Source organism: Thunnus maccoyii, chromosome 21, assembly GCF_910596095.1.
Source record: "Thunnus maccoyii chromosome 21, fThuMac1.1, whole genome shotgun sequence".
Classification (NCBI taxonomy): Eukaryota; Metazoa; Chordata; class Actinopteri; order Scombriformes; family Scombridae; genus Thunnus; species Thunnus maccoyii.
Genome location: NC_056553.1, coordinates 2,649,157 through 2,673,790, shown reverse-complemented (window position 1 = coordinate 2,673,790; position 24,634 = coordinate 2,649,157). Strand labels below are relative to the sequence as shown.

The 24,634-nt window shown below is 40.0% G+C and overlaps 1 protein-coding gene across 1 annotated transcript in view; it reads right to left on the bottom strand.

Annotated features, from left to right (window-relative positions):
- LOC121887820 (sodium channel protein type 4 subunit alpha-like) overlaps positions 1-23,456 on the bottom strand; it is a 247,671-nt gene extending 224,215 nt beyond the window's left edge. The window contains exon 1 of the mRNA XM_042398864.1: positions 22,608-23,456. The gene's annotated coding sequence lies outside the window, so the exon portion shown is untranslated. The remainder of the gene's footprint in view (positions 1-22,607) is intronic.
- Positions 23,457-24,634: the final 1,178 nt, after the last annotated feature.

The following is a 24,634-nucleotide window of genomic DNA, read 5'->3' as shown; positions in this document are numbered from 1 at the left end:
GTTTTCTTCACAACACTGTAAAAAGTCAAACCTTTCTGCATGTGTGACGGCGGCTGGATGAACTCCCTGTGGGGCAAAAGTTTGTAGTTTGTAGCTTCAAACTAGATTTTGACACAGAGTCTCTGAAGGAGGATGGAGGACCTGCTGTACATTTATAACTCGTTCTCAAGTAATTGAGTTATGTTGACCTTAATGATGTGGAGTCAACCTGAAGCTTTTGGGGCCCCACTTTGCCCCGTTTCTCATCCAGCTTCGTCTGTGACTGATTTTATTGCACAAAAGATTCAAACCTGCTCATTTGAACAGTTTCTGGAGCTTTTAAGAAGCCAAACAAACAGACACTTTCCTGCTGGCATCCACGCTGTGGTAGCCTGAACACAAAGAGAACAGAAATGACACATCCCGCTATAAAAGAACACAGTCAGACAGCAACCTGTAGGTGCTTCCCTGCCATTCATCCAGTGCATGCTGGGATACGCTCCAGCCCCATCCCCGACCCTGAGCTGGAATGTTTTCTATAGGATTTTTTTTTTTCTTCTGAAACACAATCAGCTGTTTGCAGAGCCGAGGACCTCCATCACGGCTGCCAGAGGGCCGACCTACATCACCCGGACGTCCTCTTTAGGACACAAAATGATGGCTGGGGAGATGCCAAAGTGGCCGCCAGAAAAGAATACATCGACCGCCGCCAAAAGCGGACCAGAGCTTGGGCCGGCGCCTGCTGATCGTCTCCCAGTCTGTACAGGAGCCAGCAGAGAAACCAGCCCTCCACATGGGACACGGAGCCGGAAAAAAAAACAGGAGCTTCAAAATGCCAAAGTACGGATCGAGAGCATTACTGGCAAACTGATCCACCTGCTTCACTCACGATACCTTAAAATAAGATCCAGACAAATCATTTGATTGTGTTTTATGGCCACTTTTTATGCTTGACTGTTACTGTCATCTGCAGATTTTATTGTTATTGCTCTTTTCCTCCTTTATCTCCTCCACATAATCAGGCAGCATTAATGTATTGATATGTAATATAATAGAAATGACGGAAACAGAAAGGTCAAAAACTGCAGAGAGGAGACAAAAGAGGAGAATGATTGTACTTTTTATGGTTGTTTTATGAACATAATTTTATTCTTATTACTGTTTTCATTATCTAAATTTGTGCTTTTTAACACAATTTATTAACTATTAATGTACAGTGATGATGATGAAGCCGTTTAAAGCTGAGAGACTGAGAACAAGAGGAAAGGAAAAACAGTGGTGACGGTGCATTCAATTACATTCTTCTTCATCAGTTTAGCTCTGTATTTACTTGAATTTTAATTTTGTATTCATTAATAATAACAGCTTTATTTGTATAGCACTTTATAAAACACAGTCAACAAAGTGCTTCACAGACTCAAAATAAGAAAACACAGTAAGACTAAAACAAAAAGAAAATTATAAGACGGATACAAAATTAAACATAGTTATTAATTAAAATAGTCAATGGATGTATGTTGTGATTGAAGGAGGGTATGAATAAAAAACAATAATATAGACATGTGATATAGGCAACATTTCCATGAGCACTTACACCATTAAGAGGCTGTTGTGTTATGATGAAGATGATGATGAATAAATTTTAAAGTACGGTGGCTGCAAAACTCGCAAAAAAACGCAACAGGCACTCTCTAAAGCCAGTGTTTGGTTTGTCCATTCTGGGCTACTGTAGAAACATGGCGGCTCTGTGGAAGAGGACCCGCTCCCTCTGTAGATATAAAGGCTCATTCTAAGCTAACGAACACACAACGACTCTTATTTTCAGGTGATTATACGCTAATTAAAACATACTTATTATAGTAATATTATATTCCATTTCTGACAAATCTGTTCCACTAGATGCTACTAAATTTTACACACTGATCCTTTAACTGTCTGTAAGTCGCACTGTATATTGAAAATACACAAATCACAAAGTGTGAATGTTGTAAATGACATTTGAGTTTTCAGTCGTGTGCAGTAAACAGTCTACAGTCTTTATCATTCATGTTCCTGGTGGAAGCAGGTTTAAGAAAGTAAAGTTTGATTGATCTGCTGCTGCAGGCAGACGTTACTCTGACGATCAGATTCAAACTAAATGAAGCAGTGAAGCTTCCTATAAGCTTCATCAATATGTGTCAGTCTGTCATCATTTCTGTATTAGACCTGCTGTATGTAAGCATGAGACAAACGACATACACAGCATAAACAGAAAGAGAGGAGAAGCTATGGAAACGGAAAATATACCACAGAGGAAGAGTGATGTCAGCCAGAGGAAGAGGAAGACGATGACGACACAAACCGGCAGATCAGCTGTTGATTGATTAATGTGTGTGTGTTGGTTTAGTTTCATCATCATTGCTCATTTTACATCAAACGTCACTTAAAGAACATCAGTGTTCATGAAACAAGTAGAGACTTAAAAATGTACAAAAACAATGAAAACTTCAATAAAACATGAAGTCTTTGTTGCTCTGAACCTCCTCCGAGTGTTCAGGAGTCGCTGGTTAATCTACCATCATGTCTAACAGCATCTTCAGTTGTTTCTGGGAAACTACAATCATTTTAAGCCTTACGATGTTTTTAGGAAACGAGACTGTTGGCATCACTGCATCTCACTTGTAACCCTTCAGTACTGTATATGCAATAACACTGTAATATCTGTAAAAACATGACTTTTTTAAGAGCTTTTCCAGAACTCTCTACAAGAAAATATTATCATAAACATCTCTTAAGAAATATATTCAAGAATTTGTCATCAAAATGTCATTAAAATAAAGACTATAATCTAAAGATTTAAGACTTTTCAACTAAATTCAGACGTCTTTTAAGAGTTGTGCTGTTACTTCAAACTTCATATTTCAGTCTTTGCTGCATGAACTTAATTTTACTTTCTGTGAAACTGTAAAACCATCCTCACTATGTGCTTCAGATGTTTATTAAATGATTCATTTCATCTGTTTGCAATAATGTGTTTTAGGTTGAATTACGACACATCAACCCCAAAATCTTCAAAAATGCACGTATGTGAGGAATGTTGTGGTGTCCGCATACTTATGGCCATGCAGTGTATTTTCAGCTCAACCAGAAGCATCTTTAGATCGATTTTTCATTTTAAAGCAAAGTCTTTCTACTTTTGTCACTGTGATTAAGTTATTTTATCAGCTACTTTTTTTTATTATATCTCTTAAATATTCTTCAGATCTCCATTTGTTATCAAAGAATAATGTGAAATACATCTTTCCTCTCCTTATTCATTAACTCCCTTCATTTATTTTAAGTGGGTTTGATGGACATTAAAAGAGATATTAATGTAAATGTGAGGTTTCTTTATGGAAAATTCATAGATTCGGTTAAAATGACAGAGAGAGGACGAGAGGAAATAAAGAAGAACAGAGGCAGCGGGAGAATGAAGGACATGAGAATAGAGAAAAGCACAAAGAGCAGATCATCCTGCTCTGATAAAACAGAGAGAGAGAGAAAGAGAGAGAGAGAGAGAGAGAGATGGAGGTGTTTGACATGGCCGCCCCTCGTCAAAATAAATCACGAGCTGCAAAGTGTTTTAAAATGTCGGCCTGCTGCTGCGAGGAGCGAGCAGCTGTGATTTACTGCGGCAAGGTTCATTTTTAATCATCGGCAGATCTGACTCACATTTAATGTTTCTGCTGAGGAGTGACGATGTAAAACCGGCAAAAACGAACGAGAAACCACTGACACCAGCATTAGTGCTCACGTTTTCTCCACAGTACTGTAAGACCACATTTCCCATCATCCCTCTGGCTTCCTGTGCCACCATTGCCATACCTGGGGCCAGTTTCACAGAGATATTTTATACTGGTTTGTAGGGTTTTGCTCTCAGATTAGTCTGATGCAAGTTTGACAGATTCACAAAAACAAAGAATTAAGAGCCGTGTTTCCATGGCAACAATCAGACACCAAATGGGTGAACAATGTTTGTGGTTGACAGTATTTTCCTAACTATGCTGTGTGTATACATGGGCTTTACTTAGTCTTTATTCTTTATTTGGATCCCCTCGTTAGCTTCCACAAACTGGTTGCTACAGTTTCTCTGGGGTCCACCCAAAATAAACAACAACAATAAAACAAACAAATAATTTAAAATCACGATGATCAATTTTAAAAGAGAGAGGGAGAGAAAGAAAATAAGTGAAACAACTCTACTTATGAAGAGGTAGACAATAGAAAATCTAAGGAAAAACAAAACTGTGAAAGTAAATAGTAACAAAAAGAAAATGAAAATAAAAATAATAAATGCAACAGCTAAAAGACAAACAGTGTTTTTTAAACCACGACCATGATCATCAATTAAAGGACACATACTCTCCACATTTCCAGCTCTATATTTATATTCTGGGGCTCTACTGGAATATCTTTGCATGATTTCCAGTTTAAAAACTCCTTATTTATCTTCTACTGGTCCTTTATGCAGCCCCTCAGTTCAGCCTCTGTCTGAAACAGGCCGTTTTAGCTCCTGTCTCTTTAAGGCCCGCCTCCTGATGAGCCCACTCTGTTCTGATTGGTCAGCTTTCAGGAAGCTTCCTCCGGCTCCGGAGGCTACGTAAACAAACTATAGTAGCAGGATTTCACTTCTTTTTCTCCTTCTTTACTCCAAATGTCAACTTCTCAAATCCATCTGTACATGTTGGAGCTGAACAACACATGGAAACACCTTAGCAACCACCTTAGCAACCACCTTAGCAACCAAGACTACCAACGAACAGCTGTTTGTGGTGTAATTTTGCAAACGAAGTGTTCAGAGCAGGTTGTGGCCCTGGTTTTTGACTTGCAGGCAGCATTTCTACATCATAACAGGATATAAATGACAGAAAATCACAAAAAAATATTTTATTAATATGTCCCCTTTAACTCACGTGGTTACTATTGTAACCATGATGGCGAAGGGCCCCTGAAATTAAAAACTGATCATTCTAACCCAAACCATGACCTTTCCCTGAACCTAACCGGGTGGTTTTTGAGGCTAAATGTAACCAGACCTTAACCATAGTGTTGTCATGCCATAAAACATCTTTATTCTTCAACAGTGATGTTTAACAGTTTAGGAAGGTACAGACTAATAATGTCATCCTGCTGATGGCAGCGTCACATCAGAAAACACTTTGGAGTTCATGGACCGACCACGTGTTTGGACTCGTTGATAGAGTATGCTGTTTAGGATTTAAAAATGTCCAGAGACCACATGTCAATCATGCAGAGTAGATGATGACGGTGCAGGTTCAGTTTCTGTAGGTGCTGCTGATCTTTTCTTAACAGGAAGAAGAAGGAAAAAGAAGGAGGAGGAGGAGGAGGAGGAGGAGGAGCAGAGGGAGCAGGTGTGGGAGGTTGAACAGGTGGAAGAGGAGCGGGGGGGTCAGCGGCGTTAACAGGAGGTCGAGTGACTCCATGTGTCGCTGATAAATCATGAGACCTCAAAGCAGACGAGCTGTCTCCAAGGTCAGCTGACCACACAGCCAGAGGCCGACCTGCTGCCATTAAACAACAACACGGTGTGTGTGTGTGTGTGTGTGTGTGTGTGTGTGTGTGTGTGTGTGTGTGTGTGTGTGTGATGGGGGATCACAATGGCTTTCTGAACATGTCAGGTACTCACAGTAATCCTCTTTAGTCCCAAACTACAGTAAATGTGTAATTTCACTTTGTTCTGCACATTCTACTTCCAGTTTAACATTCAGCCTGATGATCAGACAGAACTGCAACACTGTGTTCATGTTCTCCATTTTCCATTTTAGTCCAACCAATCGGTAGCAGGTAACGAATCCGTCCTGCAGACTTCATCAGTCGACACAGAACCTGTGGCAGCGACTAGAAGCGGTTAACTTAACGTTTGTCATTTTAACTGTAGAAATACAGTATATCCATTTAAAGAGTTGTTATTTCTCTAGTCGACCTGCACAGCTGTGTCCAGTGGTGCCTTAATGCAACTCACGAGACATGAGCTTAAAGAACAAAACAAAAAAAAACACAGTAACACAACTGTAATGGTAAACACAATGCAGGAGAGTAAGTGAGTAAAGCTATCTGTGATTCAGGAGCAGTGAATCGTCTCGCTGTGCTTCATCACTCTTTGTGAAATCAATATTTACGTCATTATGTCATGTTTGAACGTGGCGGCGTGATACCGATCAGCAGCAAAGGTTTTCATCCAGCACGATGGCTAGCTGGGTTTGCTTGTCAGTAAAGACATCAAAAGGGACAATAAAAATATCAGATGGACTTGGAGGAGGACCGGAGCAACGAGGTGAACACATCAGCTGTTGAACTGGATCTGGTTCAGCTCCAACACGTATTTGAGATTCCATTTGGCGTAAAGAAGGAAAATAGGAAGTGAAATCCTGCTACTATAGTTTGTCAGGAGGCGGGGCTTAAAGAGACAGGAGCTAAAACGGCCTGTTTCAGACAGAGGCTGAACTGAGGGGCTGCATAAAGGACCAGTAGAAGATAAATAAGGAGTTTTTAACTGTAAATCATGCAAAGATATTCCAGTAGAGCCCCAGAATATGAATAAACACCTGGAAATGTGGGGAATATGTGTCCTTTAACATTTTGACAAGAACAAACGCTGACTGTTGTCTTAAAATGTTAAAATAAAACTGACATTCTTCAGCATCATACGTATTATAAATGTTTTGTTTTTGAATTTGTCCCTCTGGTTGTTATGGAGCAACTGCTCCGCTGCCTCCAACTGCCTTTTGCAGTTAACAGATAACTCCACCTCTGCACAGCCTGATGGAGTCAGGCATTAAAAAGTGCAGCCTGTTGATTGGACCTGACAGGATTACAGAGAGGAACAAACAGGAAAGAATAACTGACGTTAGTGAAGTGACTGAACCTCATTTAAAGACAACAAAACCCCAAAGTCTCCACTGTAATCAAATCAAACATGGTCGACTTCCTCATCGCCGCTGCTGCTGCTGCTGCTGCTGCTGCTGCTGCTGCTGCTGCTGCTGCTGCTGCTGATCCCAAATTTTTTAAAGGCGTCCCAGGCTGAATGTAAAGAAAGACTCCACTGAGTCCTGCACGTCTGCTGCTGCTGCTGATGGTGACACTGGTCGCTATGGTTCCGCTGTTGCTATAGTTACAGCTGTGAGTTCTGGTCCCAAAGCACAGGGTGGTGATCCTGACGAACAGGTGAAATCACAGCATGTGTGTTGTGCATGTGTGTGTGTGTGTTGTGCGTGTGTGTGTGTGTGTGTGTGTGTGTGTGTGTGTTCTACATTTCAATGATTTTGTGATAATTGAGAAGCAGACACATCCACAGAGCGTGATTTATAACTCTGCCCTGCACCTCTGAAGCAATAAACCATCGCTAAACCATCACGCACACACACACACACACACACTTAGACACACACACACACTCTTAGACACACACACACAATCACTAATGAAAAGATGGAGGAATATTCTGTCACCAGCCTCTCCTTCACTCCAGTTGGATACTAATACACATGTAAAGATGCGCACACACACTCACACACACGCACACACACGCACACACATGCACACGCATGCCAGCCAATCGTCTGGTTGCTAAACACAGACACGGAGGCATGTGAACGCCTCAAGGTGCGTTTGATTTATGCTCACAGACACTTGAAGAGAAGTGCACATGTCACTGAGCGCCAAAAAATCCACAACACCTCTCCATCATCCATCTGATATCATCACACTGTGACCTCTGACCTTTGACCTCGCTGCTGCTGCTGCTGCTGCTGCTGCTTGATGACATGAAATAAAGCGTATCCCGCTGTTGTAGTAAAGCTCTATATATGTTTGCATTCTCACATTTTACTCTTCTAAAATAAAGCTTCAGCAGACCTCCAGCTGGTTTGTTCTGTAGTTTGTTCACGATGCACGAAAGGAAATATGTAGCGATCTGCTATCACTACAGACACACCCCCCCCACTCGTAAAGCAACTCCTTCATTCACCTTCTTTTAAAAGTGTAACGACGCTGAGAGTCAAAGATGGCGCAGTGGTACGAGGAAGTGTTGAGAGCGTCCTGTCTGAGCAGAAAGTCGTCAGTCTTTCTTGTTTCCTTGTCTAAAGCCATTAATTCCTGGGAGTTATTCAGATCTGATGTTTCATAACTGAACTGAACTGGAATTATTTTGTTTTGGGGATTTATTGGAGGGAAACTCCAACTGGATTTTTCTGGGAGGAACTGTTTTCTCTGATTATTTTTGCCTGCATTGATTCATCAATACATATAATTGCATTGAGAGATATCTGTTGTGATTTTTATCATTTGTCGACCTGCATTTTATGTTTTGCTTTCGGGTCTGTGCTCTGCAGTGTTGTGTTTTGTTGTGCTCCATACTTGAGTCATGTGTGCCGATGACTAACTTAAACATACTGACTCACAAACCTGATGAAAATATTGTTAGGCACTGACCTAACTGGCACCCCGAGCAACCAGTCACACCGTTACAAATAGAGGAAGCGCTCGCAGCTGGACGACAGTGAAATAAATGGTGGAAAGCTCCAGAAAGTTCTTAGAAAACAAGAAGAGTAAATATTAAATCTTAAGAAGGAAAAGTCAGTGACTTTCCAAAGTTCAACATCAAAAAACACAATAAAAAGTAAAGTATTTTGAGAGTTTTATATTTTAAAGTGCTAAAACTATGACAATTAGTATGTAGTACATAGCAGGGCTGCAACGAATGATTCTTTTCATTATTGATTAATCATTTTGTTAATAAAATGGCCATTATAGTTTCCCACAGCTGAAGTTGACATCTTCAAACGTCTTGTTGTGTCCAAACAACAGTTCAAAGCACAAAGAGATTCAGTTTACTATCATAAAAGCAGCATAATCTCATATATGAGAAGCTGAAACCAGCAAATATTTGGCTTTTTAGGTGAAAAAATTCAATTCAGTGCAAATGTGCAACAAACGGAGGGCTGCAGCTTCACCAAAGCAGTGTGTGTGTGTGTCAGTAAAGATTGAAAAATACATACATGGCATAAAAATAGACACAAGATAGACACATAGTCAGGCACAATACAGTAAAAGTAAATAGTAATATAGTATAGTGAAATTATCAAAATAGTCAGAAATAGTTTTTCTGATGATCAGCTAATTGATTAATCGACTGATTGCTGCAGCTCTGGATTGTGTGCTGTATGTTGTAGAGATCTGGGACTCGCTGCATCTTTACACATGAACGTGTAAATGTATTTTTTGTAACATTTCCTAAATTAAAGGGTTTGTTTGTGGGTCACAGAAAACATTAGTGACAGCTGTTGGCTGCCTGGATTATATACACAGGCAACATCTTTTAGAATGAATGAGGCTCAACATTCAGAGTTTAATAATGCTGCAGTTACTCGTAGGTTCAGTATCAACATTTATTTAACTTTTTTTGCGACTTTTGCAACATTTTTGTTTTTAATCTTGTTCCTTTCAGCTGGATGTTTGTTCCTCTCCTCTGTGCAGAGTTTGTTTTCACATTCATCTGCTAAAGTTTCTCTGAGCTCACTGACTGAATCTGAGTTTAACACGTGAACCTACGAGCAGGATTTGTGACATCACAACTAGTTTGGAGCCAATCGTGGTCCAGTATTCAACTTACACAAGTGTGATGCGGAAACTTGAAGCCTCCAGTGCACAAACACTGAGAATGAACTTTACAGTGAAGGAGGAAACATCTGGTGTCCAGCAGGTAAACTTTGGATTTTAACAAGATAATTAAACTTTCTTTTGTGGAAAAACCATATCAGACACAGATTATTATTCAGAATAGAGTGTTTTATATACATCTTAAAACATGTCTAGAGGGGATCTTTAAGTATCTATATGTCGTATGTATCTGATCAAATATTAAGTCTCTTTCTTTCGCCGTTTGACAGACTTCATCATGATTTTTAAGATGTTTCTGTTTGTCGTGTTTCATAATTTTGTTGTTTTTTTTCTCTTTTCAGCTGAAGCTTTAACAGTTCATTCGGCCTCTTTGTTCCTCTGTAAGCTGCCTTATGTTGTCTTAAACACTCACTTAAGAAAAATGTTGACCGTCAGACGTCTATTAAAGCTGACACATGCTGCTCTTTGGTATTTTACTTTATATGACTCACCGGAGCAGCTGCCTGTGGAGCTCTTACCAAAGAATTTCTTTCTTTCTTTTTTTTTACCTGAGTTCTGTAAAGAATGTTCTTGCTTTCTCCTCAATACTGTTTGACAAAAGCATTCATAATTTTAGAAAATAAAAAACTATTTGTATATTATACAGCTAGTACAACTAGACAAGAAGATTTTGTTGTAAAAGTATTCAAAAAACCTCAAAGTTCAGAGAAAGTTTGGTAGTTGGAAAAACTACCAATTTAAATGTATAAAGAATATTTTTCCTCAGTATCTCATAGAGATATTTTATATTATTACTCAACAGGCTTTATGCTTTTGCTTAAGTATTAAAATCTGTATTTTTCTTCCTGTAGACCGGCAGAGTGTTTGTACTTTATTATCTGATCATAAAAACTGATTTTATGTTTTGTTATGATTTGACAAAAGACAAATCATAACTCTGTCAACAAAAACAACAACAGGCTGCTCTGAGGCCGACCTAAAAATAGACGGACACACACACACACACTGTTGTGTTTCCAACATACTGACGTACATTCATTCCTTGGGGACTTACTCTAACCTTACCCTAACCTTAAACCATGTCTTCACCCTAAAATCTAATGATTTATATTGTGGGGACTTCATTTTTGTCCTCATACGGGAGGCGAGTCTCCACAATGTCACTGTTAACACATAACAGACATCAGCACACAACATCAGTAATACCTGGTACACACAGACGAAGAGAGGCAGGACTATTATATCCTGTAAGTGACCTTCACAACATGACAAGACCTGCTGATGAACTCAAGGTGAAGTTAAAAGCTTTTCCTTTTCCTCACTGTCTTCTTCAGGCAATTAAGTTTGTTAACTTGTCATGAAGTTAAAGGACATGGCGACATGTGGAGACAGGAAGACTATCTTAACCATTCATTCATCTCCCCTGCTAGCCCCGCCTTCACATCAGCTGTTTAGGGGGCGTCACTTCTAGTTATCAAATCAGATTCCTCCACAATCTCTAACCGCCGATCACGGCTCAGCTGTCAAACTTTAAAATCCATTTTCCCTCTCCGCCGCTGTCAGCTGTCATTTCAGATCAACCATCTTGACCCTCCTCCGCCCCCATCCACCTCCACGACGTGTCCGGAGCTCGCTCCTCTCCTCTTCATCCCCGATCTCCATCTCGCTTTCTCCTCCACATACTTCAGCACCAGGCTCGAGTTCACCAGCAGCAGCGACCTACACCACCGAGATCCACGCCATTCATCACCACCACCAGTGTCCAGACTCCATCGGGGGGGTTATCCTATTCTACTCTTGCATTCTCCTCCACCCTTCATATCCGGTGAAATCACAATGGGGTCTAATGTTCAAATAAACATCTTTTACTCCATCAAACTGAGTCTCTCCTGATTGAAATCACAACCTCTTGACTTTGCACCAGGTTCTTAATTTCTCAAAGAACTTTAGTACAAAGTCAAGAGGTTGTGATATGTAGCACAAGTTAGCGAACTGTGTTCCTGCACATGCTCAGTAGCGTCTGCCTTACACAGAACTACTCTCTGGAGACTGAAAACATGATGCTGTTATGAGTCTTCGGAGCCGTTTCTAAACAAACTAACGTGACCAAACTCTTCATGATGGAGGAATAAAATATATCAAGCTTTAATACACACACACAATACGTGTTAGTAGATCAGTTCATTGTTGGTTTGGATCCAAACATGACATTTGTTGACAATAAGAAAAATATAGAAAAAGTGATGATTTTTTAAAAATAGGTCACCTATGTAGTAGAAATGTGCAATTACAGTATTTTTGAAATTGTTACCCAATGACTAAAGGCTGTAGATTCCTCATATCGCTCTTAAGGGGGAATCCTACAATAACCAGAATGCATTGCACCTTTACAAAAGCACAGCAAAGTTTTTTGCAACGCGGAGTTTTCAGTCTGTCTGCAGCTGCTTCTATTTCAGCCATGGATGTATTATGAGAGCTGGATACCGGACTAAAACTGGCGCCCATTCCATCCTATAGGAATTGCTCACCTGGTGCATACGCCAAAAAAAGTTTCCAGCTTTCGGGTTTGCTTCCGCGTTGTGCAGCCCACTGAATATGTGCAGTAGTGTTTCCCCGCTGGCCCCGCCCGTGAGCTCCCGCTCCACCCATAGACGTTACATTGTGATGACGTCACAGATTTTTAAATCACTTTTCTCGGCTCGAGGAAAGTTTTACAAACATAAAACCTCCATGATTCAAAGGTTCATAATAGAAAGAGTCATAATTGACGTTGTTTGCAGTTCGAGGCGTCCTGTCAACAGTTTTACAGGCGTCTCTTTTACAATGGTGGTCTATGGGGGAAAATCCTTTTTGGGCCGCAGGGGGATTTTTTGCTGTAATACCGCGAGTGGCCACTGGGAAAAATTGGCTGCAAGGCTGAGCAGCGGCGCCCTATCCAGCTCTTATTATACATCCATGATTTCAGCTGCCGCTGTAACGTAGCTCCAGTGGTGTTAGCTTTCTCCTCTATGCTCTGCTGTGCAATATTCTGACACATAAGTTGTAATAGTGGCGCCACATCTCTGCTCCGACATTATACTGTTAAGCTAGTTGTGTGTTTGTGTTTGTGTTAGGATCACGGAGAAACTCATTAGCTCATTAGCATTAGCTCTGTTGTGTCTGATTCAACGTGTTCAGTAGTATGATATTTTAGTGTCTGCTAGCATAACATGATAGACGGGGTGTTTTGGAAGACCCACAGGAAATGTAGTTTGTAGTCTAAAGTAGACTTCCAACATGGGGAAGTCTGGGTGAAGACAACATGGAGGGAAGTTAAACATTGTTCATGTACTACCCTCATTCTAATGATAGAATGTTGGTTGAAAAACGTCAAAGTTTCCCTTTAAGTGTTTATTAAAAAACAACTTTCATGCTCGATTAGTTTGATTTTAGATCATCTGAAGCTTTTATGATGCTTGTCATTGAGTTTCATGGTACTTTTATTGTATCGTTGTTCCTAAATAGTTTCTGTCTTCTGCTGTTGTTGACTTTTATTATTTAATTAAACAATAAAAAATAAAAATTTAATTTAATTTTTAAAGGCCCAACAAAGGGACGGGCAGTGCAAATGAGTTTAGCTATAAATGCTGTGGTAGGTGGCGTTGGTTTATACTTGTCTCTATGCAAATAAAATGTTAAATAAACAATAAAAATGATGATGAATTCATCATAAAAAACAGCAGATGGTAGCAGAAAACAGCTATAAAACATTTACAACAAGAAGAAAAAGAACATTAACTGTCACTGTCCAAAATTTACAGTTTTAATCTTTTTTCTCCTATTCATACTTAACCCATGACAGTTACAAATTGTGGTTTCCAAGTCAAATGTATCTTCAATAAATGAAGTTTAAGCATGAAAAGTTGTATTTTATGACTGTTGGAAAAGCCAGTTCTGCTGACACTAATGTCTCTCCAGATTTGGACAGTAAAATTGTTAAAAGAAGGAGAGAAGCCGTCACTTTTAAGAGTATTTCTCTGGGCTGCTTTAACAGAGGAATAACAGATAACTAAACTGTCAGCGCTCTCAGCTCTGTGCTCTCTGGGAGAGGATCATTGAGATTAAAGCCGAGAGAGGAGCAGATCTGTCCGTCCTGACTCAGCTTCAACACGGAGCTGCTGGGTGACGCCACTGACTCACCACCTTCAGTCTCAACCTTCAGCTCAAGTGATCCCAAACTGGCCAAACTGGGCCAAACCAGGACACGCCAGCCTCCATCTGACTCAGCAACTGGCTATTTAAGGTCTAACTTTCTTTCAGTGTCACGTCTGACATGATATTTGAAACAATATGTGCAGAAGTACATTTTTAAGATGAAATATTTAGTTATGTTATTGTTTAACTTTTGGTTCAATTAAGGTTCAAGTTAATTGTTTTGATCTAGGTTAGGATCAGGTTTTGGTCATAGTTTTGATTCATTTTAATGTAATAATCTGTTCTGGTTGAGCTCTTATCAGACAAACAAACAAAGATGAAGAATTTTCCAGTGTTGTGTTGGATACGAGGTTTGGCTTTCTCATCCTTACATAGTAAAAGGTACAAAATGAGAAATGAATTTGATGAGAGCAGCTAAAACTAAACTCAGGAACTAAAAGTCATGTTTGAGCACCCTGAAGGTTAAAGAAATTCAGCTAATAATGTGACGGCTTCCACACACAGAAACAGTTCTGTTCTTTATCATTTCCTGTTGCATTGACTGTTGTGTTGACTGAATGTTGGAACAGTTGAACAGTTGTCTCACAAAGCAGCAACGATCTGGTGATTCTGGGAATTTTAGAGGCAGGAACTAATTTTGTACTTTGGTTCCTGGGTTCTTGTACTTTCTTATACCTGTACTCTTGTACTTTTGTACCAAGTTTCCTGGGGTCCTGCAACTGTTCCTGTATTCAAAAAGGTCTGTTAACATTTTGACTATGAGCTTTGGTTCGTTGGTTGGTTTGTGTATTTTGTGTAAATTTATATTCACTTTTATAAAACTGAGGCATTTCTGTTCCGTGATGGAAGTTAAAAATGCTTCTAAGAACACTTTCTATGTGGACGAGCCTTTAGTTGAAACACCAACTGTAGCAGTTAAATGTCTTGTCTTCCACCAAACATCATAAAGCGCCACATGCTTCTCAGAACTATGTTGTGTTGTGTGTTGTGCTTCTGAGTTTCTCAAAAGGTTTCTCATTTCCCTAGAAAAGTTCATGTGGTCAAGAACATCCATTGATGTTCTGGTTGTGAGTTTCGGTCACTGCTGCGGACCATTTGGTTCTTTATAACGTGGAGGAAAATGTTTTGGCTGTTGGTTTTGGTTCTTGTCATGTTTGTGTATTTTGTGTTTCCAAAGCATCTGTAGAACTATGTAGATTAAGTCAATTAGACCGATAATGAACTAAAAAGCAACAGCTTATATAACTTACTGGGAATCCACATTAAAAGAGAGACGTTGACAGCACATAAACACTATTTAAGACTCCAACTCCAACACTGTCCAATTGGAGAGTGTGAAAGGAAACGTAGGGGGTCCCGGGGTGATGTGTGTCTCACGTCTGTGTCTTGGACTCAGTGTGGTTTAATATATTTGATAAAACTGAAGCGTTTCTGTTCCATAAATCAGGTGATGGATGTCAAAAACGCTTCTAAGAACACTTTCTAAGTAGATTGGCAGTTAAAAGGTTTGATTTTGACCAAACATCAGAAAGCGCTATACTAGAGATGTCAATGGTTCGTTTAACCACCGAGAATATTTTTGACTGGTTACGTCTGTTGGTCTATAGGTTAATTTACATACTAGGTACTGAACTCGTTACTTCACATTAGATCAGTTGGTGCCAACTTTTAGTACCATGTGTCTCCCACCCAATGAAATCAATGAAATTTTATATGCAAATAAAACAATTTGCTTAAAATAAAATAAAAACCCTGAGTGGTGAAAAGGCTGCTCCTTTAAAGACATTTATACATATTGTTTCTAAACTAAGAAGCACCCATTTTAGCCCTGGAGTGGTTGAGATGTGTAATTTTACCAACAAAGTTAAACAAAATTAACTTCACATTTATAGTATTGTTCTATTGTGACAACATATCACATGATTTAACATTTCCTATGTATTTTCTTAGTATGCCAAAAGAAAGTACCACAAAGCTTATAATCTGATATCAGTGCTGAACACTAGAAAGATCTAAAAGTGTAGGTTCACGTCAAAAAGTATTAATGTATGTATCAAATACATGACTTACACACTCTCATCTATATGCACGACATACAAAATATAGCCTACAAAGCTGACATGTTCACACTTGTTATTCTAGTTACTTTTAGTATTTAAAAAGTCTTAATTTTAGTTACTTTAAGCTTATTACTCATATACAGCTCATCTTAAAAACGAACAGGAATGAAGAAATTATCACAAGCAAGCAGCCAGACCTCCTGAACACTCATTCACAAATCACACAACATCAACAGGTGACTGAACAACCAATTAAACTCAATTAAGTCAATCAATTGAATCAGGTTCTCTCCATGTGAGTCCACACAGCTCACTGTAACTCTTCAACGGGCAAACCTACAGCACATAATATGATCTTGTTGTGAAGGAGATAAATTCACACAACAGCCACAGAGACATTTAACCATCGGAGATGAAATTAGTGACCAAAGAGACAGAGAGAGAGAAGCTGTATCTTTATGTATCTGTATCTTTATCTTTATCTTTAGCTGTATGTTGATCCTGTTGTCAAACAAGTTGAACACAGCTTTGGACGATGCGGATCTTTGCAAACGGAAATGATGTCCGTGTTTATTTGCATATAGAGAGGGGAAGTGAGATCACAAGTGGTCACTCAGGAAGCATGTGGAGACGCATGTCAATGTCAGGTGTAAACAGGGCCTCTGAGTCACGTTATCTGACGTCTTCTTCTGTTTGTCAAAGAGATGAAGTATCCATGTCATAACGTCCACTTGTGGCTGTTGGTCATCTTGTTTGTTAATTAACAGAACTTTGTGGCTGCTGGTTAACCAGTCTGATATCATTAGCAACAATGACAAACAAGCTAACTCTCTTGGTTGTTACATTTAAATTATGTTGTTAACTTTCTATTGTTGTTGAGAGGAGTTCACTTCAGAGCAGCAGCCGTGGATCGAGCCCGATGCCTGAGGTTGCACCAGCAGAGCAGAGCTCTCCATCCACTCCCCAGCAGCATCCTGCTGTCCTGAACCCCCCAGTCCAGATCCATTCTCCTTTTAACTTAACAACAGTCCTTCAGGGCTGCTACAACAAGCTAACTGCTGCGTTGCAAGTAGCTATCTGATGTGTGTAAAAGTAGGTGTCAATTTGCACGTTATAATTTATTCTGTATGAAAGATAAAATTTGGAAACTGTCATTGGACCAACGTGATGTCAATATTGTATTCTGGTTGTTGATTGTTTATGGAGGATGTCCTCCATTGGAGTGTCATTTTACATGTTTTGGTCAATCACAGATTAGCATGAAAAAAATGAATTACATTAAATTGATATAAGAGATCCCACCCTGAGGATGACAGCAGGAGCCCGTCCTCCTCTGCCCACTGACAGGAGCACCAACCCGCAGATACAAAGAGACATGATGCTTCCATTTTACCAACCTGCACGGTGGCTAGCAGCTAGTTAGCATGGCTAGCATTGTTAGCATAGCTGTGCCGTGCTGTGCGTAGCCCATTTAACAGCACCATGCTGGGCAGGTGACAGGTGTGTTTACAGTGTTTGTGTGCTTCATGATGCAGATATAAAGTCTCACAGCCTTAGCCTGTTAGCCTAGCCTGCTAATCCTACGGTCTATCTGTAATAACAATGTAGGTGTTACTTTGTTATTAGGCCATCACCTAGTTGGCGTGCCAAATGATTGAGACCGATATGCTGCCAATCAGTGTGGTAGAGGGCGAGGGATTGAAAGAGCTAGTTCAGTATCTCGAGCTCGAGTACGTTATGCCATCGAGAGCTACTGTGACTAAACGTATGGAAAACACTTTGAGGAGAAAAACAATGAGCTAAAAGTCAAGCTAACCGGGGCAGACAAGCTAGCTCTGACCACCGACTGCTGGGCAGCTCTCACAAACGAAAGCTACAACAACACTTTTCTTAAAAATTAACCAGTTAGTTACTGGTTAATCGGTGTCAGTCTGTCGAAAGCAAAATTAATAGAAACTGACATCCCTACGCTCCACGCTTCTCAGAACTAAATCTAAACCTCGGCTCCTCTGGATGAAGAACAGGTGATGTTTCCGAGTTCCTCTAAAGGTTTCTCGGTTCCTAGAAAAGTTCTTGTCACAGCTGCGGACCATTTGCTTCTTTATAATGTTCTGAGAAACCGGTCTTTCACCTTTCACTGCATATGACACAAACATGTGTCTTTCATGGGAGTTAATGGCTTTGAAAACACTGCAGAAACACAAAAAAGGAAATGAATCCAAAGCAAACGCTGAGAGGTGGATTGTCAGCGCTCAGGAGGATTTTTAAGCTCCGCGATAAAAGCTATAGAGCTGCTCAGGTTTCATACGGCGCCTTTACTGCACAAAGGTTGTGGATAATAAGCAGGAAGCTGGTTCCAGCCTGCAGGACTGATGTCAGAGCACAGAGCCACAGCGCTGCCTCGTCCGTCAAACAGCAGCTCGTGTTGTCTCAGGAAAGGTCAGGCCTGCTGCTCCAACACTGAACAAACAGTACAACACTGTGTGGGGCTTTTCAGCTGCACGCACACACAGGAACACACACATACATTACCTGCACACAAGCGGACACACAAAAACACCAAATACGGGTTCAGACATCTCACGTAGTCACACACACACACACACATATATATGCACACACACACACACACAAATGTAATGCATGCGAGGCAGGCGGTGCAGCGCTGGGACACCTGTTGTTGGGTTGGAGCAGAGCGGTGTTGAGGTGTTGACACAGCCGCTACAGGCTGTTTGTTGCAGAGTTACTTAACACCGAGCTGAAAATCACAGTTTCACTCTCCTCTTCTGACTCAAAGTTTGTTAAAAGTCTGTAACCACATGCATGATGTCAGACTGTACCGACCACAACGGAACACACACCACCAGTCAAAAGTTGTCAGAAACACACTTATTTTTCCAGAAATTTAAACAGTTCAAGTCCAGTGAACAACTTTAAATGGTACAAAGGTAAAGCAGTAAAACAGAGGTTTAAAAAACCCTGAAAAACAGAGTTATAAAAAAGGTTTTCTGCAGCAATGGAAGTAAATGAAGCCTTTAAAGTCGATGCAATCCATTCCTACAGGTGTCCCAATGTTAACTCTGTCTGTGTAAAAGCATGGAGGAGGAAGCGTGATGGTCTGAGGTTCTTTTGCTGGATCCAGAGTTGGTGACTTGCACACTGACCAAATGGGCGACCACAGCATCCTGCAGTAGGGATTCATCCTACAGCGACTTAATGACCCAAAACAAACCTCCAACGTGTCAGAAATACCTTCGAAGAAAAGAACAAGACGGTCGGCTGCAAATCATGGAACCAGCACAGACATCCAGCTGGACTGGGATGAACTGGACAGAAGGCAACCTGATAGTGTAACACATTTGTGCAAACTTCCCATATTGTTTCCCAACAATATTTGATTTCCATCATAGAAAGAATGTGTGTTTGTCTGTTATATCTGCAAAAAGTGGCAACTTTGATGATTAAATTTTGTTTGCATGATTTCTTTTTTGTATCTCTAATTGTTGATTGGTTCTATGTTTTAATTTCAGAGTCATTGACACATTAAACTGTTAATTTCAATAAAACTAGAAAAATTGACCAGTAGTGTATATCTGCAGCAAGACAGCTGCTAAAATACTCAGAAACTAATCTCAACGTCACACATCCAGAGTTTCTCTTGCACACTCTGTGTTTTGATACAGAACTTTGAGTTTTTCTATATCTGTGCAAAAATTGCAACTATGGCAGATTTAACCATAACTGTAGAAAACACAATGTGAACATGAACATGTGCACCACAACACCACAATCCTCTAAATGTTTCATTATAATAATATAGAGAGGAAACAATCTTGCACACTGTCCATCACTTGTACTCTCTCTATATATTACTCTATATTTTCCTTATTGTCTACAAATCTCATGTTTGGATCCAAACCAACAGTGAACTGATCTACTAACAAGTATTGTCTGTGTATCAAAGCCTGATATATCTTATTCCTTATTCCTGTAGATTTCCATTTAAATACCTGCAGTCCTTCATGGGAATATGTTTCATTCTGAAGAAATTCATGAATCCGCAGCAAAAATCAATCAGTTGTGTCGAGACATCCTGCTAATCGGGACGGCAAACAGACGAGACCCAACAGAGAACTGAATGTTTAACTTAAGATTAAGCAGCAGAAACAGAAATAAAGCCGACCAAGTGTTTTCTATGTGAGCACACAGTGGTGACGTCATTATGCAGGCACTCATCGGGATACAACGCTGTCATATTTATCAGCATCGACTCAGAACTAAAATCCAGAGAAGAAGCAAAATACTTCTTTTTTTTTTTTTTTTTTTTTACTTGTGGTGTTAAATTGACCGTTTCAGCCAATAGAATCACAGGATGGAAGGACGCACTGAGATGAACAACAACAATCTTCATCAGCCTCCTTCAGACTGAAACAGCTTCACCGGAAGTTGTTGAGCAAAATGCATCATCGCTGACATAACATCCCATCATCCCACCGTCTGATTTACTTCCTTTACCTTCCTATCTTTCCTCACCCACCTCCCCTCTTTCATTCCTTCCTTTTCTAGTCCTTCCTTCCTTCCTTCCCCTCCTTGCCACCCATCATGCCTCCTACCTACAGTAACCGCCTCGTAGAGCCTCTGCAAGTGAAAAGGTCAGAGGTCGTGATGTAATGCAATGAACTGTGGGTGGTTTTCAAATAATTCATTCAATTTCATCAAGTTATTAAAGACCTAAACTCACTTCATGTATATTTTTATTTACAGAAAAAAAACTGATGCACAGGTTTAGTTTGACTTGAATGTTTTTTACCATAATGACTTGAATATAAGACGACACTGATTATATCTTCTTCTCATCTTATTTCTTATCTTATATTCGAGCCGATAAGAACGCAGAGCGTGTGTTAAGACATGTGAGGAATATGAAAATGTTTGAAATTAAATAAATAAATAATAAGATCATTCCTCCCATTGTCATTTTACAAGGTTTTATCATGTTTCTGATCAGCATATATATAAAACTGATCAGACTCCACGCGTGAGTCATCAGTACTGGTCGAGCCGTTATGTGTTCTGCTGCTGCATGACGGTGAAGGATTCATCCAGAAGGTGGAAGGTCAAAGGTCAACAGGCGACTCCAACGAGCACAGTTTCAGGTCTAACTGATCACTTCCTCTATTTCTGTCTCTCAACATCTTCACAATGAGGAGGTGGTGGAAAAACGTCCATCACTGTTTCCCAAAAGCCCAAAATGCAACATGAATATTTTGTTTTGACCCAAAAAAATAATCCACAACTTAAAGATATTCAGTTTACTATCATAAAGGACTAAAGAAACTAGAAAATAATCACATTTAAGAAGCTGAATCAAGAGAATTTTGGCGTTTTTTCTTAAAAAAAAGACTCAAAACGATCATTCAGTTATCAAAATAGTTACAGTTTCATTTTCTGTCAATTGATTAATCAACTAATCGTTGCAGCTCTAAAGACAAATAATAAATATTTCTACATGAACAGTCTCTGCACAGCATGACCTCATATGATGGGCCTATAAAAAAAAAACACGTCCAGTAAATCCACAACAAAAAATGTATGAAATTAACATAAAACAGTACTTTTCTGTGTTTAAACACACACTCTAACCCCCGATAATAACATTATAGGAATACTAGAGATTTCATAGGAGATAATAATGCATCCTGCTGATCACCAGACAAACACTCTCCAATGCTGTGCAGGATTACAGGAATATTATATAAATGTAATATGAAGCATATGCAATATAGAGTAATTACAGCACTATAAAGTCACTTTAAAACCTCTATAATATAACAGCAAGTACAACCAACATTATGCATATTATAGGAACGATGAAGGTGCGATAAAAAATATCTTTAAGCACTTTTTTTTGGAAATGTAACAGCAGTTTCACGGTGATATTACGTCAAATATCAGTCCGTAAAGGTTTCTACTGACGCACTGTTAGTCGCAGTGGAGATATTATCGGAAAATTACATTTCTGGAGGTAAACAAGCCAAAATATGACAACCAGCAGCTCAATCAGCCCCAAATGTATCTCCCACCCCTTTACATAAACAGAGCCGGTTAATTAATGGAAAGTGGTGGCACGGCTCGGCTCGGCTCGGCTCGGCACAGCTGATAAGGAGCCGGGGTTGCATAGGAACAAGAGGAAACGGGGTCTCTGGAGGGCGAAAGTGGCTCATAACAGGGATGAAGAGGAGGGATGAAGAGCCGGCTGAAACTGACTTTAAACTGCGTGTTTTCAGGACCGATCTGAGGCTGCGTCATCCAAAAAAAATAACAATCAATATATCAAAAAATTGTTAATGACACGGAGAGTTCAATCAGGTGACAGCAGAGTCTTTTAAGAGAAATTAACTCTGGAAATGTGTTGGTTTTAGTCAACATTTAGGGAATCTGTGCGCAGAAATACGCATTTTAAATTTGGTTTTATCCCCCAAAAATTCATCCAAACATGTCTGAGTGTGATGTCAAACTGATGAAAGTTTTCTTATGGATATTTTCACAAAGGAAATCAATTTTAAAAATGAAATATTCTCCGTGACAGAAGTGATTTTGCTCAGTGTCGCAGGTGTTTTGTCTTGTCAGGATCAACTGGCTCTAAAAGGTCAGAGTTCACCCCCCCCCTATTAAGAAACATGATAATTCTCTAACAAAGAAAAAAAAAGTACTCACATGTGAAACTCCTGCGTTAAAAACTGCGGGTTTTAAATCTCGCTTTCTGTCACACCATCACCGGTCCGCCGCGTCCCGCTCACAGCTGCCAAATCCCATCCGGAGAGGAGGCGCAAAGTGGCCGATCCATGAGCGAAAAAACTCCGCGCAGCGCCAAGAAACAACAAAAAAAAAAGTGTTTGGAGTAAAAAATATCTCAATGTGAAGGAGCAAGAAGAGGAGGAAGAGGAGAAAGGAGAGGATGAAGGCTTTTTTTTGTTTGTTTGTTTGTTTTAAATCCACGCAAGGTGATGATGATGATGATGAAATGAATGAGAAGAGGCAGGAGCGCAGAAGTGTCCCTCCAGCAGCGTCAGAGGAGCGGACTGTCGCGCTTCAGTCCAGCCGGGGAGGGGAAAGTGCGCACCGGGGCTGCTTCACTCCGTCTGCTCCGCTTCCTCCGGCATCTTCCCAACTTCAGCCGCTTTAATCCTCCAGGAGCGGCTTCAGCTTCCTTTAATTCCGAAAAAACACACTCCTCCAGCTCAGGGAAAATGGATTTTTTTTAAATTTCTTCTCATCCTTTTCAGGTGTGATAATTAACAAGAATAAACCTCCACAGTGAAAGTCCCCTCCTGCAGCTCCAGCTGTTGCTTTGCTTTTGCTTTTTCTTTTTTTTTCTTTTTTTGGAGAAATTATTTGAAGGTGGAAAAGTGTGAAGTTTTGCCGTCAGACCGGAGTGTTGTGCTGCGTTTCGGTGCGTCGGTAGGTCGGTAGGCTGGTAGGGCTGACCGGTCCGACTCCCATCATCCCCGCTGCTTGATCGCCCCCTGGACGCGGATGGAGAGAGAGAGAGAGAGAGAGAGAGAGAGAGAGAGAGAGAGAGAGAGAGAGAGAGAGAGAAGAGAGAGGAGAGAGAGGAGAGAAGAGAGAGAGAGAGAGAGAGAGAGAGGATGGGGAGTATCGCGAGGTTACGCCCGAAGTCCCGTTTGTCTCGCACTGAAGTGACCGAGGACACGCGCACACACGCACGTGCACGCGACCATGGGGAGAGAAAGGGAACACACACACAAAAGCCCAAAGTAACAAGAACATACAGACACATGAAGATGAAGAGACTTACAGCAGTTCTACAGGAGGATAAACTGGCTAAACATTTTAAACATGTTATTGTCCATATATGATTATTTTTGTCTTTCTATAGTTGTGAGGACATCATGCATCCCTCAACCCCTAAAACCAAGTCTGAACACCAATACACACACACACACACACACACACACACACACACACACACACACACACACACACACACACATATTTTTAATGTATTGATCACCTTTACTTCACATTAAATCATTTTCTCTGCTTCCAGACTGTTCACATTTGTTTTAAACATGTTAGTTTGTCTTTTAATATCTTGGGACCATGTTGGAAATACGTGTTTTCTCTTTAATGTGTTTAAAGTCCAGTTAAGTGAAATCTTTATGCTCCATCATATTTTAAACTGTGTTCTTCCAACTTGGTCTCAACAGAAGCTCCATAAAGAAACTGTTTTTCCCAGTTTAGTGTGGAAGAGCTGAACTCAACCTCATCTAACACCAGTGATATGAACCACTGACTGTATATGAATATATAATTATATACAGTCAATGATATGAACTGTTGGACCTCGTAGCTAAATGGGAGGAAATCCCTGCAGCCAGCTGTCAACATCTGGTGAACTACCTGAAACCAGCAGCGACGGCGTCACAGTCACATGTTCAGCTATCACATGTAGGTTTGATCTTTTTACCACATAGTGTTCAATATATTGTTGATAACAGTGAATGAACAGCTTGCTGCTGAAATACAGAGTTGAAGTGATGTTGACATATAAATACTATTATGTATCCAGTTCATTAACTCACTTTTTGACAGTTTTGAATCTATTTCTATGTACACTGACTTTGCACTTACTTCCATCTTATTATGATTATATTTAGGTTTGTATTGATTGGTTAGTGTTGTGGATTATACTTTTTAAAATGTGTTTATTATTACTATTT